This window comes from Protopterus annectens, chromosome 6.part0 (assembly GCF_019279795.1).
Source record: "Protopterus annectens isolate FY-2018-M chromosome 6.part0, PAN1.0, whole genome shotgun sequence".
Taxonomy (NCBI): Eukaryota; Metazoa; Chordata; order Ceratodontiformes; family Protopteridae; genus Protopterus; species Protopterus annectens.
This window is the reverse complement of record NC_056737.1, coordinates 1,132,736,395-1,132,756,381: the sequence shown is the minus strand read 5'-3', so window position 1 is coordinate 1,132,756,381 and position 19,987 is coordinate 1,132,736,395. Positions and strand designations below refer to the sequence as shown.

Genomic DNA, 19,987 nt, shown 5'->3' with positions numbered 1-19,987 from the left:
ATAATTTACCACTATTACCTTTGTTTTAGCTTCATTAATTTTGTATCCCAAAAAGATATGAAACCGTCTTAAAATGTTCCACAACACAGTAATGCCTTTTTTCTGGTTTTGTCAGGTACAAAAATAATATCATCTGTGAATAAAGCCAGTGTTTCTTGACTACCATACCAATTTTATCCTTGAATTTCTGAGTCCCTTATTTTCTTGGGTCTATATCAGAATTGCGAATGTTCACAATGTCGAATTTGACATTGTCGACATGTAAACAACGAAACCACAGAACATCGAAGAGGTAAACGGAAATTTCCGTAAAGGGAGATTTCCATTTACTTCAATGTAGTGCGGTCTCAGAGTTGGAATATTTAAGTAAGGGGGTGTCGGGGTGCAGGGGGGCTTGACCTCTGCTTAAACCAAGTAGGTCTATTTTTTTTTTACTTTTTGTGATGTTTTTATTAGGTGTTCGATGTTACCGGACTTATATGGTGTCGATCATATCGTATTCGAGGTTCAGTAACTTTGAGCATCTAATATAAACCCATTTTCTTTGCCAATGGTTCTAAATATAATGCAAATGACAAAGTGGAAAGAGGACACCCCTGCCTGATTTCACTGCTCAAGCAGAAATTATCAGAGAGGACCCCTCCCACATTAATTTTCACCTCCGATCCCTCATATATCCTCCTAATCAATCTTATAATTTTTTCAGGAAATGCAAATGCTTCCATTGCCCTGCTCACAAAGTCTCAGCTTACTCTGTCAAATGCTTTCTCTGCATCAAGATCCATCAACAACAATGGTACTTTATTACATTCTGCTTCCCTCTGGATCATCAATGTTCTATTAATGTTGTCAAAAGTTTGCCACTCCTCCACAAAACGACACTGATCCATATCTATCACTTTTGGCATTACATTTGTCATTCTTGTAGCCATTATAGACATGAACACTTTATAATCATGCTTTAGCATTGGAAAGGGCCTGGATGAAGCTGGATCTGATGGATCTTTACCCTCTTTAGTTATTACAGCTACTACTGCTTTCTTAAAGGATACTGGTACTTTTCCTCCTCATAAAATAATCTTAAACATACATTCCTTCCTAACTTCCAGACTTCACAGGAATGCCATCTATTCCTGGGGCTTTAATGCAGGCTGGTTATATATCACAATTGTAATCTCATCTCCTCCTATCCTAATGGTTAGTAATTGAGCCTCATCTACCTCTAACCTTGGGATATTTAATTATTCTGTAAACATTTCCATTTGTGTCTTTTCTTGATTTCTGTATTTCTCTGCTTTATACAGACTTTCATAGAATTTCCAAAATATTTCTAATACCTCTACAGGATCTCTTGTTACCTTACTTGTTATATATGCTCCCTTAGCCTCCCTAAGTTTGGCGACAGCCTTTTCTACTTTCTGTTGTCTGAGTTGTTGTGATAAAAGTTTTTGCGTTCTAGTGTTATTATAAAAAATAGTTGCTTAACAACAATCTTTCTAAACTCATGCATATTATCGAGGTAATTTTCTGCTTAGCATTCTGCAGTTGATCCTCTTCTTGTTTTGTGAGATTCCCCCTACTCTGCAATACTTTAACATGTGTCAGTCTCTCTAAATAATTCTTGTTACTTCTAAACCATAGCTCCCTTTCTTTTACTTCCACCCTATTTTTAAACTCCATCTTAATTTTATCCCACTCCCTAGCTATACTTTCAGAAGAAATTACTATCCTCTTGAAAAGCTCCTGAATTATCTCCACTACTCATTCCTTAAATTCTTCTCTTTCCAACAGACAAGTGGAAAAAGCGCCAGCATCTCATTTTCATTTCATTACCCTGTAATTTTATTATAGTTATTTTTGGAGCACGATCTGAAATAGTTATTGGGTGCATATCAAGATCTTCAATTAAATGCACACGTTCCTGTGAAATGTAAATTCTCTCTAAACCAGCCCAGTTTTTATACCTTGAGTCATAATATGCAAATTCACTCCTAACTCCTAATACTGAATGCACATCTTCCATGCCAAATATTTTCATAAATTTCTTCAAAAATCTACACTCCTTTGTTATACTTTGCCTTTTGGGCCCACCAGACACATCCTCACTGCTGCAAATCAAACTCCAGTCCCCACCTATAAGTAATATTCCTTGCTGAAAACTGATTATTTCTCCCAGAATTTTCTGAAGCTCCATTACAGCAGTTTTAGGCAGAATACAAATATACGCCAGTGTAATTCTCCCTTGCTAGTAGCCCTTTAGTACTACTAATCTGCAATTATATTTTTATCCTGTTCTATCACTACTGAAGTTCCTATTACAATTAATGTATCTTTACTCATATTTCAGATTAATCATCTTTAAATTTCTAGTCTCCCACCAGGACACAAGTGCTCTTCAGCAATTGCATTCTGCTTGCTGAGCAAACTCAAGCAAATCTGCAGTCTGCGGCTACCACTCCACCCATACAGTATAAGAAGGAATCAGTACTGCAAAAGTAAATAAGGATATACATTTTGAGCCTTAAGAGCAGGTCAGTCCACCCAGGCATTCTTCTTGTATGTTTTATGAGAGTGAAATTATTACATTAGCAGTATTTCTTAGTAGTTCTCAGCATGCTGATAAAACTGACTGTTGTAGCCTTGTGCCCCCCCTCCAGCTAGTGCAGTAATCCTAACTGTCCAATAGACAGTATACATTTAATTCAGACCCCTGTGACTAAATTAACCATCAAACAGCCCTATCAGTGCTTTCTGCCTTAGTTTGTATCACTTGGAGGCCCACCTGCTTATTTGCATCTCTATACATTCCCCTTCATTGCTAATGTATCTCCCTGCTCTAATCTGTGCACAAACTGGTTACTAATCAGCAAGTCAATGTGAAGAGACACTCCCAACCTTAATAAACTTTGCTGTCTCTTCTCCCCTTCACTTTACAGGTAGTTTGAATTATTACTTACCCCCTCTGAGGCCTTCACTGATAGAGTTCCACTGATTGTCTCTCTGGTTTCTTTGCATTCCACCTGGTTTACACCCCTTGTGCTATCTCCCTCCCCCATTACTAAGTCTATATTAGAATCCTTTTGAGCATGGAGCCATCTTTAAATTTCTAGTCTCCCACCAGGGCACAAGTGCTCTTCAGCAATTGCATTCTGCTTGTTGGTAAGCCATTAGACCTCAAGAATTTGTTTAAAGTGTTCAGATTTGTAAAGTAATACTTACTTTTTACTCTTGTCTTGGTGGGCTCTGCCCCGCTCCGTTCACCCTCACTAACGCTCGGGCTCTTGCCGCTCCCCTGCTCTGCCCCCTATTCCCTCCCAACCCCAGTACATCTACATTTATAGTAATCACAGCCACAAACACAACTCACCCTCACATCACCTCCACCAATCACAACTACTCAAGTCAGATCACATTATACCACACCAACTGGCTCCACACAAAATACTCCCAATCAGTCTCATTCCCACTAGGCATTTTTTACATCACCCACACTACTTATCCATCCACATATAGTGCAACCCTATAATTCCTATTCAGACCTCCACCTAGAACCAACTTAAACTTTATAACCATGACTATAACACAACTAAGTCTAGTCTGTCTTCTCATAATTCTTTATAACACCATAAGTTATCACTCTTGCAATATCTTTACATTTCTAGTCTCCCACCAGGGGTGGGAGGTTGGCATAATGGTTAAGGTGTGCACCTTCCAGACACAAGGTGCAGGGTTTGATTCTCACATGGGCTAATTGTCTAGGCTTAAAATAGCCCACAAGGGCAGTTAGCCTAGTACTAATCTATGAACCTAAACTTAGTAGCACAACACTACATTATGCACTCTCATATACAGACACCGCACATTATAATAACATCTGCCCACAATTGTTCAAGAACTACATAACAGACCAATTCAGAACTAAACACATATGCTCTCATTCCTACTCCAAAAAACACAATACTTTCTCACACTTCTCACCAAACTCCAACATCTGTATCACCATTTTAACATCGGGCTCACCATAAGTGGGGATATCCACCCCAACACAGGCCCAAATACATCCTAACACAAACTGCTCCAACACAAATGTCGGAACATAACACCCCCACTATCTTCATCCCTGGGCAAATCAACAACGGCAGCAGCAAAACCAACCATCTTTTAATGCTAAATATTAATATTAGAAGTATCAAAAATAAAATACCTGAACTCCAGGCCACAATAGCACACTACTCCCCAGACATAGTTGCTTTAACAGAAACCTGGCTAAATAAAAACATAGCAAACTCAGAAGTTCTCCCTACCGGCTACAGTATCATTAGACAAGACAGACCACTTCGTATAGGGGGTGGAACTGCCTTACTGTACAAGTCCAACTTAACTGTACGTCAATTACCAAACTCCTACCCCTCCCCTAATAATTGGGACATACTTATCTCACAACTTCAACTTCACCCTAAAGAGGTCATCACCACAGTTGTGATCTATATTCCACCTAGTAATACACCTGCTAGCCTTGAAGACTTCTTATCTTGGTGTTCTTCCACATACTCACAAGAAACCCTTATTCTGGGGGATTTCAACCTAGATTGGTTCACCTGCATATCAGAACCACCAAGTAATCTAATAAATCTCCATGGCTACCAGCAGCTAGTCCAAATTCCAACTAGATGTGATAAAAAATCTAAAAGGGAATCCATCCTTGACTGGGTCCTAACAACCCCACATTGTACCCCCACGCAAGCAGTCTCAAAGACACCTTAAGTGACCACAACATAATATACTTTATACATAGTAGAACAAGCATATGCAAAACCACTAACTATATATCCACTAGAAACACAAAAAAATTCTCTCCTGAGGTCCTCAATACTTTACTCTGTAACTGTGACTGGACCCCCTAAAAACCCTCCCACTTGGCCAGGCTGTAGCATATTTCAACAAAACATTTCTACAACACCTAGACACTGTCGCTCCATTGTGCAAAATCAAGATTAGAACATCTACAAACCCCTGGCTCAGTAAAGAAACCAAACAAATCCTCAAGTCTAGAGATACTGCCTGGCTTTACTATAAAAAAAAAAAACAAAGAAACACAAAGCCTAACTAAGTACCAAGAACTGCGCAACCGTGCAAAAAAATACATTAGGCTGGACAAAAAAATCCCACTGCACGACATTACAAACTAAATACCAACACAACTCCCAAAAATTTTGGAAAACTGTAAACCAGCTACTAAAACCCACCCAAAAGGCTACCACCAAACCAACCACCCCTGACACTAAAGTTCCCATCGAAACACAATTCAACTCCCACTTTGTGAACTCAATTATATCCTTAGTATCACAGGACAGTTCCTTCCTCACTATCCCCCCAACACAAATAACACTAACACAAGCTTTTCCCCTCAAAACAGTTTCCACCACTTCAATCAAAAGCATGCTCTCCAAACTAAAAACCTCATCAACAGCAGCCGACCTACTCCCCAGCTATTTCTTGAAACTCACAGCAGATGTTATTGCTATCCCAATCTCCACTCTCATAAAGAGATCAATTGTTGCAAATTATGTGCCTGAACTCTGGAAAATATCCTATGATATACCCATACATAAAGGTGGGACCTACACTGAACTTAATAACTACAGACCCATTGCTTTACTCTCACCCCTGGCCAAAACCCTAGAAAAAATGCATCCATACCCAGATGCTAAAATATCTCCTAGACAGCAACATCCTGTCACCTAATCAGCATGGTTTCAGACCTGCCCATAGTACCACTACAGCCCTCCTCTGCTTCATAGACACAGTAAACGGTCTCAAAAATGAAGGCCTGTGGGTGTCAACTCTCTTTTTGGATATGTCTAAAGCATTTAACGCAGTCTCGCACCAAATCCTGCTGAACAAACTAAACCAATATCACCTATCAAATTCCAGTCTTACCTGGTTCCAAAGCTACTTAACTGACAGGTACCAAGCTGTGAAATGGGAAAATTATCTCTCTCCTCAGCTGCCAACTATAGGAGTCCCATAGGGTTCTTTCTTAGGACCATTACTATTCACAATCTTCACAAATGATCTCCATACCTCCACACAGCATGCATCTATCATTCAGTATGTAGATGACACTACCTTAATCTGTGCTGCACAAAACATTCCCACCCTACTTCAAACAACTCAACTAGCATTCTCTGACGTTGAAAACTACCTTACCAAAGCCCAACTTATCCTCAATCCAAATAAAACTCAGCTTATCATTATAACCAGTTCTAACAAAAACACTGATAACAGTCAATTCACTATCTACTCCATAAATGCTACTCCAATGGCACAGGTTAAGCTATTGGAAATAACCATAGACTCCCACCTAAAATTTGATAGTCATCTCAACTTAACTATTAAAAAAGTACATTTCAAACTGGGATCACTCTACCGTATCAAACCATTTCTTACCAACAACACAAGATCAGCCATTGCTCGCTCCCAACTTCTATCCACCCCTTCTCTATGCATCTCCCATTCTGACTAATCTCAACAAAACTGAACTAAGCAAAATGGAAGCCTGCTATAACAGAATTGCCCGCTTTACTGCAAATTGCTCATATAGAACTCATCACTGTACTGCTCTGAGACAGCTCCACTGGCATGAACTGCCCAACCTTCTAACCTACAAGCAGCTCTGCTTTTGTCATTCGATCTATTACCTCCCCAATTGTCCTGCCCTCAAAAACCTAGTATATCACTCAGCCAAATGGTCTCTTAGATCATCAAGCAAACTACTACTAGAAGTCATAAACAGCTACAATAGCTTTGGAGATGCACTATATAGTAGTTCAGTGGCTAGAAAATGGAACTCCGTCCCCACTAGCATTCAAAACATATCATTCAAAGCCTCCTTTAAAGACCTCATCAGGCAACATCTCAAGCAAAGTTGGCAGTGCCATGATTGCTCGCCAAGCTAGTGAAAGCGGATAAGGTACACATATTAAACCTAGAGTACTTGATAATAGTTTTCAATCTTACTCAGAAACACTGGCTAATCTACAATGTATGTACTGTACCTGTGTACTAAGTATGTATTTTACCTATGTTCCAAATTTCAGCTGTACACCACAAATCTATTAATTACCTTTATTTTTAAATTAATATTTTTTTTGTTTCTTCTCTCCACTGTAACTGTTGATGTGCTGCATACCACTGTAAAAACATGTCTTTTGTAATTTGTGTGTATACTGATCATGTCTTAATAACTAAATGTATCTGTAATTTTTCTAAGTGGAGCTTTTCTCCCCAAGCCTCTGCTGAAAAAGGGCCTTTTTGGCTCAGTCAGACACCCCCGGTTAACAAATGTAAAATAAAAAATAAATAAATGCAAGCACTTCCCTTTTCCTTTGTCCGAGATATTCCACTGAATAAGTACCCTGAAAACCTTTCTTTATCAAAATTCACATCTTCAAAGATTTACAAGTGTGCTTCCTGTAAAGTAGCTATTTGCACTCTACATTTTTAATACAGTTCACTATTTATTTATCTGACATTTGTTTACCGGGGTGGTCTGACTGGGTCTACAGAACCCATTTTCAGCAGCGGCTCGGGGAGAAAAGCTCCACATACAGTACGATACAAATACAGTATAACCCAATACAATAAAGATTACATTAGAAACACTATACAAAAAATAAGTTGAAAGAACAAACTGCTACAAAATGTTGTAATATATTACTAAACATCTAAACAATTCTATACAGTCAAAACATTACAGATGATAATAGTCACTCTCATCATACATGATGTAGAAATAGCAGCCAGAAAGTTAGTGATGCAGACATAGCGAGAGAGAGTTAAGAAGAACAGAAACAATAAAGCCTAAGCAGTAGCTTAAGGATATGGTATAGAAGCAGAGAAGGAGTTAGAAGAGCTTTAGGATCTTGCAGTCTGTGAGGGATTGAAATGTGAGAGAAGAGGAAGACCTGAGCATTAGGCAGGCTTTATGCAGGAGCAGAGCCATGTATTTTTTAGATGATTTTTTAGAGGCTTTGAAATGGGTAAGGGCAGGCATAAACCTGGTAGCCAGAGGCAGTGAATTCCAATGTAGGTGGGTTTTGAGATAAAGAGATTTTTGTCTACTGATCGTAGGGATCGATTTGGTGTGTAAGGTGCGACTAAACTGGCTAGTCCAGGGCAGGCAGTAGGCCTGAAAATAAGGTTGTGCAAGGTGGATAGCTGAATAAAGGCAAGTTGGTTGGGTAGTTCAAGCCAGTTTAATTCTAGGAGTGGTTTACAGTGGTGTGTGTGTGATATTTAGTGTGTGTGATATTTAGAGTTTGTGGCAAACTTTGCAACTTTGTTGTAGCACTGTTCCAACTTGCTTAGGGTAGAATTTTGTAAGTTAGTTAAGATGGGGGCACCATAAAGAAGAGAGGGAAGTAAAAATGTTTTTGCAAGGGTAGTTTTGGTTGCTGCAGTAAAAAAATGTTTGTTTCTATAAGAGAGTCCGAGTTTTTGATGAGTTTTCTTTATATTTTGCTGCATATGAGGGTCAAATGAAAGTTTATTGTCAATGACAACACCTAGAAGTTTGGTTTCCTGCACTATTTCTATGGTAGTGTTGTCAGATGCAAGGATGTTGAAATGATCAGTGACAAGGGAGGTGTTTTTGGAGGTTTTTGATGGTCTTCTTTGGATTAAGAAAGAGTTGGACATTTCTTAACCAGGATTCAACTGCTGTAAAGGACTGTTGAGTTTTTGAGAGTAGTTCTGGTAGCGATTGAGCAGTGCAGAATATGGTGGAATCAGCAGCGTATTGAATGAAAGTCCCAGGGTGAGAGGCAGTGTGAAGGTTGTTTGTGAAACAGTTGAGGAGTAGGGGTCCTAGGATGGAGCCTTGGGGGACTCCGGTAGGGTTGTGGAGAAAGGTTGAGAGTTTGTTGGACCATTTCACTGCTTGTTTACTATCCTTGAGGTAGCTCTGAAACCATTTTACTGTCTTATGTGAGAAGCGACAGTGTGTTCAAAAGTAAGGGGTGAGAAACTGTGTCAAAGGCCTTGGAGAGATCAAAGAATACTGAGGCTGTATAGCATCCTGCATCTCTGGCCTTGTTCACGGTGTCTGTAAAAGATAATAGGATTGTAGCTGTGCTGTAGCTAGGTCGGAAGCCATGTTGGGTTTTGGTTAAAAGATTGCTTTGCAATAGATATTGCATTACCTGCTGCTGGATACCTCTCCCTCGAGAATTTTGGATATGGGTGACAACATGGATATAGGATGGAAACTGGACGGATCAAAAGAGTTGCCTCTTTTGTGGATGGGGGTGATGTGAGATTGTTTCCATATGGTAGCTACTTCTGATTCAGATAAAGACCTATTTAAAAGGATACTGATTGGGTAGGCAACTGAGTTAGCCGTCAGTTTAAGATAGTATGGGGGGGGGGGGGATTGTCAGCTGAAGTAGAGCAAGGTTTTAGTTTTTGTAGCAGTTTCTTAATGGTGTCAGTGGGTATGGGCTGAAATGAGAATGGGGTTTGTATGACATTTTGTTGAGTATGGTGGTTAGTAACGACAGGGTTAGAAGTAGTTAATGACCTGGGGTTGGTGTCTCAATAGGTTGAAAGATGGGGGGTACAGCATTAAGGGTGTTAGTAGGTCTGAAATTGACTTTATGAAGTGCTTGTTGAAGTTTTCGGCTATTTGTGATGGAGGGGTATCAGGTGATAGGGTGTGCTCTCAATTTCTTCCAGGGTTAAGTAGGGACAATATGGAGTGCCAACATTTACTAGGGTTGATTTTATGCTGGAATTGAAGCTGGGAATAATATGACTTCTTATCTCTGTTGATTAGTTTTGTCACTTTGCTATGTAGTAATTTGAAATTAACATGACTTTGTTCATTTTTTTGTTTGTTTTTGGGTTGACCAGGCTATGTCCCTTTGCTTCATCAGGTGTTTACATTCCTTAGAGAGCCATGGTGCTGAGTTCTTTTTGATTCTTTTCATATGAATGGGTGATAGTGTATTAAGTATGTGAAGGAAGGTGTTTTTAAAGTATAGTACAGCATCATTAAGAGGTAGTTGTTTAAGGGGTGTTCAGTCTATTTCCTGTAGGAGATTGATGAATTTATGCTGACAAAAATTAACTGCGTTCCTAACTGCTTTTATAGTGTGTGCTCTTAGTTGTTGGGAGTTTGTTCTAAGGGAGTAAGCTGGCAGATGATCGCTCAGGGAGCTAGGCACTGTACCAGAAAAGGGATAATTAGGGTGGGATACTAGAATCCAGTTCAAGGTGGACTGGCAGTCAAGATTTTTGCTGCACCTTGTTGGAGCATTGATAAACTGAGAAAAACCATACAAATGTATACTATTTGTGGGGGAGTTGGAAGCTATGGTTTGCCAATTTATATTTACGTCTCCTAAGACTATTGTTTCAAGGTTTATTGTTTGGGATGTCCAGGATAAAATATTTTCCAACACTGGTATATTGTTACCTGGTGGAATATATATCACTATTATGCAAAATCTTTTTGATATACTGAGGTTCAAAAAGGAGATGAGTACCTCAGCATTGGAAAAGATGGGTATATTACTGGTATAGGGTGTGATGTCGAGTGTAGAGGGATATCGAAGTGCTATCCCTCCCCCTTTTTTTAGATCTCTTCTGGTTATTGCAAAGTCTGGCGGTAGTCTTTTACATTGGGATGTAGCCAAGTTTTAGTAAGGGCTAGTATGTCAGGTTTATTTTGATCAATCCAGGCATGCAGTGGGGCTATTTTATTACATATACTTCTAAGGTTAAGTGTATGTATGTTTAAATCTTTAGGGCTACTCTTGTGGTTAGGATTAGAGGGTGGGCCAAGGTTAGGATGTACATCTCCACATTTGAGTAGATAAGTAATTAGGAATGTGTACCATGGGAAGTGTTTTTTATTCCTACGTGAGACTACTGGTGTCAAGTGCGGTTTCATAGGAGGTGAGGAGGCCAGTTTGTGGTTTAAATAGAATGGGAGGGTATAGGGAAAAAGTTGGGAGGAGATATGTGAGAAGCTGTGTTGTTTACCGGGGAGAGGGTTAGAGGAGGATGTTGATGTGTATTGGTGTGTGGGGTGAATGCAAAGATATAGCTGTAGTGAGGTTGAGAATTAACAGTAAAGAGGCTAGGCAAGTTAGGAGGAGCATGTCAACTGTGACAGTGGGTTTAAAAATAGTAAAAGTGGAATTTGTGTGTTTGAATGTAGAACAGGTGTAAAAAAGTACAGTTGTGTACACTTACCATAAATGTAGATATTTGAGTGTATTCACTGTTGCAGTCATTATATTTGGGTAATCTGCTGGCAGGTTGCCCTCAGTCGGCCTGATTAACAAAGTCTTGGGTCCTGCGTCGGTTGCTGTCTCTTCTTCCATGACGTCAGGTCGTCAGGGGTATAAAACATGCAGCCGACGCCAGTACATCAGTCTTTCTTGCCCCAGATGTCAGGTGCCCACCAAACGGGGAGCAAAAAAAAAATATATACATATATATATATATATATATATATATAATATAAAACACAAAAAATATATCTCCAAACAAAAGCAAGTACACCATTAAGGCTTTTAAGCATAGTAAAAGAAAGGAGAGGTAAAGTAAGAGAAAAAACAGGGGGCTGGAGGGTGGGTAACCAGGACTGCAACAGTGAATACACTCTAACATCTACATTTATGGTAAGTGTACACAACTGTACTATGTTCTTCGTGTTTCACTGTTGCAGTCATTACATTTGGGTAGAATCCCAAAGCTATGGTTGGGAGGATGGATTTATACAGCATTAGGAGGAGCAGCTATAAGGCCCTGCAGGACAGCAATGGCAAAGCCAGCTCTGGATTTAGAGAAGAAAGGTAAATGATAATGCTTGGTGAATGTATGAACTGAGCTCCAGGTAGTAGCTTCTAGAATGTCTCTGGTAGGAAACCCTCTGAGAAAGACTGCAGAAGCAGATGCAGCCCTGGTGGAATGAGATCTGATCCCCTTGGGGACTGGTTTACCACGGTGCATATAGCAGAAACGAATACAATGGCTTATCCATTTTGAAATAGCCTGCTTTGAAATAGCCTTTCCCTCTGCCCCTGCAGCAAATGCCACCAGCAATTGTTCATATTTTCTTAGAGATTTTGTCCTGTTTAAGCAGAATCTTAGTTGTCTGTGTACATCCAATGAATGCAGAATCTGCTCACCCTTGTTCTGTGGGTTTGGGAAGAAAGTTGGCAGATGAATGGTCTGATTAAGGGCCACACTAGATACCACTTTAGGCATAAAGGATGGATTGGTCCTGAGAGCCACCCTGTCCGGGTAAAAAATAATGAAAGGCTCCACTGCCATGAGAGCCTGTAATTCTGAAATCCTTCTAGCTGAAATGACTGCTAAAAGAAAAGCTGTTTTCCAAGAGAGAAATTTTAGGTCCGCAGTAGCAGCTGGCTCAAAAGGAGGTAAAGTAAAAAATAAAATAAAATAAAATAAATAAAGTGAGTTTTTGCAAAACAAAACTGAGGTCCCATGCAGGAGTTGGTGTTCTCCTGGGAGGTCTTAAACTTTTGGCCCCTCTGAGTTACTGCTTTAGCAGAGGATGAGAAAAAAGGGGAGGCTCTGTGTTGTAATGAGCTGAAATGGCAGAGGCATGGATTTTTATGGTAGAAAAAGATAGGCCCTTGTGAAGCATCTCAGTTAAGTATTGCAGAATCTGAGGAATATTGGGCATTGCTGTGCTTATTCCTTGTGCTTGGTTCCAAGCACAGAATCTTTTCCATTTGTCAGCATAAGATTTTCTAGTACTAGGCCTTCTGGCCTCCAAAATGACATCCATCACAGGTTTGCTGAGAGATGTAACTGGTGAAATTAGTTGATTAGCCATGCTGCAAGATTCAAAGTTTGGAGCTGAGTGTGCAGAATTTGATAGTTCTGCTGAGACAGTAGGTAAGGTGTCTGAGGCAGGTACCACAGAGGAGATGTGTCATATTGCGCAGGAGTGGGTATCAGTGTTGGGGAGGTCAGTCTGGAGCAATCAATCATTTTTGGTTTTTCTTGTCCGACTTTTAGTTAGACCCTGGAGACCAGATGCAGAGGGGGAAAGGCATAGACTGATAGGTTTTTCCAGCTGAAAGATAGAGCATCCACTTTCCAAGCATTTTTGTGATGAGTTCTTGTGCAGAATTTGTCCAACTGATAGTTTTGGGGTGAGGCAAAAAGATCTATGTCTGGGCTCCCCCATTTGTGTGTCAACATGTTGAAGATTTGTGGATCCAGTTTCCATTCGTGTGGGTCCATAAAATTTCTGCTTACTTCGTCTGCCAGAGTATTTTGCTTTCCTGGCAGGAATTGAGCTTGTAGATGTATTTGATAAGTCAAGGCCGTGTTCCACAATGCCATGTCTAGTCTGCAAAGGGGGTAGGAATGTGTATCCCCCTGCTTGCTTATGTACCACATGACTCTCTGTCTTTATCAGTAGTTGTCCTGAATGAAGATAGTCCTTGAAAGCTGTCAGAGCATTCTGTACAGCTAGCATCTCTTTCTGATTGATATGTAGGTGCATTTGATTTGGGCTCCATTGGCCGATTGCATCTCCCTGCCAGATGCACCCCCCAAGCATAGTCTGATGCATCTGTAGTCAGGATTTGGGTGGCAGGGGGGTGGAATGAATGACAGTCCCCTCTTTTGGTGGCAGGCCTCTGCCCACCATAGGAACTCTAGTTGCAGGCAAGGAATGATAGGAATCAGTTTCCAGACTGTGACAATGTTGACTCCATAAGCTTTTTAGGTACCACTGAAGTTTCCTCATATGCAGTCTTGCATATGGAATTAGAAGAATGCAGGAGGCCATGAACCCCAAGGCCTGCAGAATTTGTCTTGCAGATAGCTGGGTTTTTGTGGCCACCCGTTTGAAGTAAGTTATCAATTGAATTTGTTTTTCTGGCGTGAGGTAAGTCATCTGGGCAGTTGTATTCAAGCTTGCACCCAGGAATGTAATTATTTGAGAGGGTACCAATTGTGATTTCATTTTGTTTATGGTGTACCCTAGACAAGTTAGAAGCCTTTTTACAAATGCCAGATGTTTTAGAAGAGTGTCCGTGTTTTCTGTCTGAATTAAACAATCGTCCAGGGATGGATAAATATGCAAAAAGCAATTACTGGTGCCAGGCACTTTGTGAAGACCCTGGGCACAGTAGATAAACAAAAGAGCAGTGCAGAGAACTGGTAATGCAAATAGCCTGCTTAAAAGCGGAGGTATCTTCTGCAAGATTCCCTGACTGGGATATGCAGGTATGCCTCTTTTAAGTCTAAAGTTACCAACCAGGCATCCTTGCCTATCATAGGTAGTAACTGTTGAGGAGTCAGCATCTTGAATTTTGGAATGTCCAGAAATGTACTTAGAATGGGTAAGTCCAGAATTGGACGCCATGATTTGTCTTTTCCGGGTACCAGGAAAAGCCTTGAATAAAAAGCTTGTCCCTTTTCCATTTCTGGTACTGGTTGAATAGTCCCCATATTCATGAGGGACATAACTTGTTTCTGGGCCTCTGCCCACTGATTTGGAGGCAGATCTGGCCATCTGTTTGGGATTGGCAAAGTACAGTTTTGTACCTACCATAAATGTAGATGGTCGAGTGTTCACACTGCTGCAGTCATCACACTTGGGTTATCCTGCCGTCAGGCAGTCCCGCAGTCAGCCAGAGTTCCAAAGTCTTGGTCAGGCGTCGGTTGCTGTCGCTTCTTCCCTGACGTCAGTGCGACAGGGGTATACAAGAGGCATCCAACGCCATTTTCTTCAGTTTTTCTTGCCCCAGATGTCAGATGCCCCCAAGTAGGTGGGCAAAAAATACTGCCAATAAACATGTAAAGGAAATACAAGGAATACTTTTAGTTGCAAGCAAATACACCACAAAGGTTGTACCAGATAGGAAGGTATAGAAAAGTTCAGCTAGGTCAGACGGGATGGAGGGAGGGTAACCTGGACTGCAGCAGTGTGAACGCTTGAACATCTACATTTATGGTAGGTACAAAACTGTACTATGTTCATCGTGTTACACTGCTGCAGTCATCACACTTGGGTTGAATCCCAAAGCTAAGGATGGGCGGTGGAATTAAACAGGGTTTGGAGAAGCTAGTAGGCCCTACAGAACTGCAGTGGCAAAGCCAGCTCTGGTTTTAGAGTATAGAGGTAAGTGGTAGTGCTTGGTGAAGGTGTGCACTGAACTCCAACTTGCAGCCTCCAAAATATCCTTGGTTGGTACCCCCCTGAGAAAGGCTGTTGATGTAATTGCACACATTATCCCCCTTCATAAGGGTGGAAACTCTAGGGAACTATCCAACTACAGACCTACTGCTATACTATCTCCACTGGCAAAAATCATGGAGAAATGCATTCATAAGCAACTGTTAAAACACCTAATAGATAACAACTTATTAGCTAACTGCCAATATGGCTTCATGCCATTTCACAGTACTACTACTGCCCTTTTATCCTTCTCCGACTGCATAAACAAAAATCGCAATAACAACACCCTATCCACAGCCCTCTTTATTGATCTTTCTAAAGCCTTCTAAATGGTTAACCACCAACTTCTCATAAACATACTGAAAAACCTGTCTCTTGATGGACTCACTATACAATGGTTTCAATCCTACTTAAGTAATAGGCAACAAGCAGTTATGTGAGAGAACAACTTATCTCCCCATCTCCCCATTGCACTATGTGTCCCCCAAGGCTCTATACTTGAACCCCTTCTATTCTCTATTTTCATCACCGACCTACATACTGTTATTCCTCAAGCTTCCATAATACAATATGCCAATGACTCCACATTAATATCCTCAGTCCCAACTCCAACAGTCCTTCAATCTCTCACCCAAAAAGTGTTCAACATAGTTGAGGAATGGCTACAACATCAGTGCTTCATCCTGAACCCCAAAAAAAACCAAAACTCCTACTTTTTACTCCCACTCACAGGGCCACACCTCTACACTTTACTGTCACATCGAACAATGGAACCATCATATCTCCAGACTTTGCCACAAAACTCCTAGGGGTTCTAATTGACAATAACCTTAACTTTGATGGTCACATTAACAATACCATAAAAACAGTCAATGAAAAACTAGGCTCCCTCTATAGAATCAAATCCTTTCTTACCCCACTAGCAAGATCTACTATTGCCCAGACCCACTTAATCTCTACCCTCCTCTATGCCTCCCCTATATATACTAACCTCTCAAAGAACAACATGAACAAACTGACTGTCTCCTACAACAATATTACTAGATTTGCGACAGGCTCTACATTCAGAACCCATCACTGTATTAATTATGAAAAACTAGGTTGGCTAGAGTTACCAAATCAACTTCTACTTAAACAATTAACATTTGTCTATAAAATCCTGTATCAGCCTAACAACACACCAATTCTTGCCAACCTTATCACCCCCTACAGCAACCTTAAGACCCTACGCTCATCTAATAAACTTCTAGTACAAATAGGCAAAACCTACAATAAGGCAGGGGACTCTCTGTTCACTAATACCGTGGGTAAAACCTGGAACTCTCTCCCCAGCGACCTGACCTCCCTATCTTCACTAACACAATTTAAAATCAGGCTTAAAACTTACCTCAAATCACATTGATTGTGCATCTGTCTGAACCCAGACTAACCTCTCATGTCTTTTTTTTTTTCCTCACTAAGTTATCTGTCTTAATTACTGTATACACTAACTGCCTAATGAAAACCAGAATTATTCACAGGCCTTTTAATTGATTAGACTCTCTTTCTATATCCAAATATGGATTTTAGTCTGCCTACTATGTTAACAAAAGATACTTAACATAAGATTCTACAATCAAATGTGTTGTTAACTGAACATATTTCCTTATATTCTAATCTACTTTCATCTATATGATTTTTCATGTATCAAATACCTTAATTTTGTACTGTACTTTCACCTGTTAAACTTTGAATTGTTTTTGTTTTGTTTTATGTATAATATTGTACTGTACTTTCGAGGAGCTTTTCTCCCCGGGCCTCTGCTGAAAATGGATATGTATCCAGCTGGACTAGCCCGGTCAACAAATGTAAAATAAAATAAATAAATGTAGCTGATGTGTGTAGCAGGAACGGATACAATGTTCTATCCATTTTGAAATGGTCTGTTTTGAGATCGCTTTTCCTTGTGATCCTGCAGCATAGGATACAAAGAGCTGATAAGATTTTCTGAAAGCCTTAGTTTTATCCAAGTAGTAATGTAATTGCCTGTGAATGTCCAAAGAGTGCAGGAGCCTTTCTCCTTTGTTCTGGGGGTTTGGGAAAAAGGTGGGCAAATGAATGGTTTGGTTTAGGGCCACACTGGATACCACCTTTGGCATAAAGGAAGGGTTAGTTCGTAGAGCGACTCTGTCTTGATGAAAAATGAGGAAAGGCTCCACTGTCATTAGGGCCTGTAGCTCCGAGACTCTTTGTGCTGAAGTTATTGCTAGCAGCAGGGCAGTTTTCCATGATAGAAACTGTAGATCAGCTGTAAAAGCTGGTTCAAAGGGCGGCAGTGTAAGCTTTTCCAGAACAAAGTTAAGATCTCAAGTTGGTGTTGGTGCTCTCCTGGGCAGTCTTATGTTCTTAGCCCCTCTGAGGTACTGTCTTAGCAGTGGATGTGAAAAAAATAGGAGGATCCATGTTGTAGTGAGCTGAAATCGCTGAAACGTGGATCTTAATAGATGAAAAAGATAGCCCTTTGTGCAACAACTCAGTTAAATATTGCAGACTCTGAGGATTGTTTGGAACAAGGGGAGTTTGGCCTTTAGCCTGGTTCCAGGCACAAAATCTTTTCCATTTGTCTGAATAGGCCTTCCTGGTGCTGGGCCTCCTGGCCTCCAGAATGACATCCATAACAGCTTTAGGGAGGAGTGTTGGCTGGTTGCTTAAGTAATTTGCCATGCAGCCAGATTTAAAGTCTTGAGCTGGCTGTGTAGAATCTGATTGTTTTGCTGCGAGAGCAGGTGAGGAATTTGAAGCAAAATCCATGGTGGGCCGTGAGCCATGTTCCTTAGCATTGGATACCAGTGTTGGCATGGCCAGTCTGGAGCAATGAGTATCATTTGTGGCCTCTCTACTCTGACTTTCAGCAGCACCTTTGCTAGAAGAGGCAGTGGAGGAAAGGCATCCACTGTTAATGTTTTCCAATTGAATGAGAGGGCGTCCACTTTCCAAGCTAGTGGGTGGAATGTCCTTGTGCAAAATTTCCGAAGTTGGTAGTTTTGGGGGTTGGCAAACAGATCTATGTCTGGGCGTCCCCATTTTTGAGTTATCCTTGCAAATACTTGTGGATCTAGTTTCCATTCGTGAGGATCCATGATGTTTCTGCTTAGATCGTCTGCCAATGTGTTTTTCTTTCCTGGCAGGAATTGTGCTTGTAGTTGAACTTGGTAGGTCCAGTGCTGTTTTCCACAAGGTCATTGCTTGCCTGCATAGGGGGTAGGAGTGTGTGCCCCCTTGCTTGTTTATGTACCACATTACTGTGATGTTGTCTGTCTTTATTAGGAGTTGTCCTGGATGTAGGAGGTCCTTGAAAGCTGTTAGGGCATTTTGTACAGCTAGCATTTCTTTTTGATTGATATGCAGATGCCTTTGATCTGTAGACCATTTGCCCTGAATGCACTGTCCTGCCATGTGTGCTCCCCAGGCATAATCCGATGCATCTGTTGTTATAGTTTGCCTGGCTGTGGGTAAGGTAAAAGGCTGACCCTTGTTGAGGTGACATGCCTGAGCCCACCATAGAAACTCCTGTTGAAGGCAGGGAAGGAGTGGGATTATTGTTTCCAAGCTGTGGCTGTGCTGAGTCCATACGCTTTTCAGGTACCATTGTAATTTCCTCATATGCAGTTTTGCAAATGGTATTAGTAGTATGCAAGATGCCATGAATCCCAAGGCCTGCAGAATTTTTCTTGCAGAGAGTTGGGTCTTTGTTGCCATCATTTTGAAGTACTGCGTCAGCTGTTCTTGCTTGTCTGGCATGAGGTAAGCCATCTGGGCTGTTGTATTTAAGCTGGCACCCAGAAGTCTTATGTTTTGAGAGGGCACTAGTTTTGATTTCTTTATGTTTACGGTGTACCCTAGGCAACTTAATAGGTGTTTGACAAACGCCAGATGCTTTAAAAGAATGTCCTTGCTTTCTGCTTGAATAAGGCAGTCGTCCAGGTATGGATATATTTGAATTCCTCTGTCTGCAGTACGCAATTACTGGTGCCAGGCATTTTGTGAAGACTCTGGGTGCAGTAGATAAGCCAAAGGGCAGTGCAGAGAATTGATAATGAGTTGAACCTGCAATAAATCGGAGGTATCTTCTGCAATTTTGTCTGATAGGGACATGCAGGTATGCCTCCTTGAGATCCAACATTACTAGCCAAGCCTTCTTGCCCAGCCTGGGAAAAGCTGCTGTAGTGTTAGCATCTTGAATTTGGGTACTTGCAGATAAGTGTTTAGAATTGAAAGGTCCAGAATGGGTCTCCAGGCTTTGTCCTTTCTGGGGACTAGAAAGATTCTTGAATAAAATCCTTGTCCTTGCTCTTGTGTAGGTACCTGTTGAATGGCTCTCATGTCCATGAAAGCTATAATTTGTTTTTGAGCCTCTGCCCATTGATTTGGTGGCAGGTTTGGCATTCCTTTTATCCTTGGCAAAGTGTGAAAGTGGAATCTGTATCCTTGTGAGACAATATTTAGGACCCATTTGTCTTTTGTGATGATGTGCCAGTTGTCTGCAAAAAGTGCTAATTTTCCTCCCAAGGGAGCTGCCAAGAGAGATTTGCTTGGCAGTCTGAGGGTTAAGTCATTGTGTTTGTCTTCTGACAGCTTGTGGCCTGTCTTCTCCTCCTTTCTGTGTGGCGGTACCCCATTGTCGAGGCTTGTAAGGGCCTTGTGACTGACCTCTGCCCCTTGGGCGTCTGTATTTGCCCCTCTGTGGTCTGTCAGAGGCTGGAAAGGACCAGT

General features: G+C 40.9%; 1 protein-coding gene across 1 annotated transcript in view; it reads right to left on the bottom strand.

Moving 5' to 3' along the window:
• The window catches only part of BAZ2B (bromodomain adjacent to zinc finger domain 2B), a 3,835,724-nt gene that overhangs the window by 475,427 nt on the left and 3,340,310 nt on the right, over window positions 1–19,987 (bottom strand). The window lies entirely within an intron of this gene.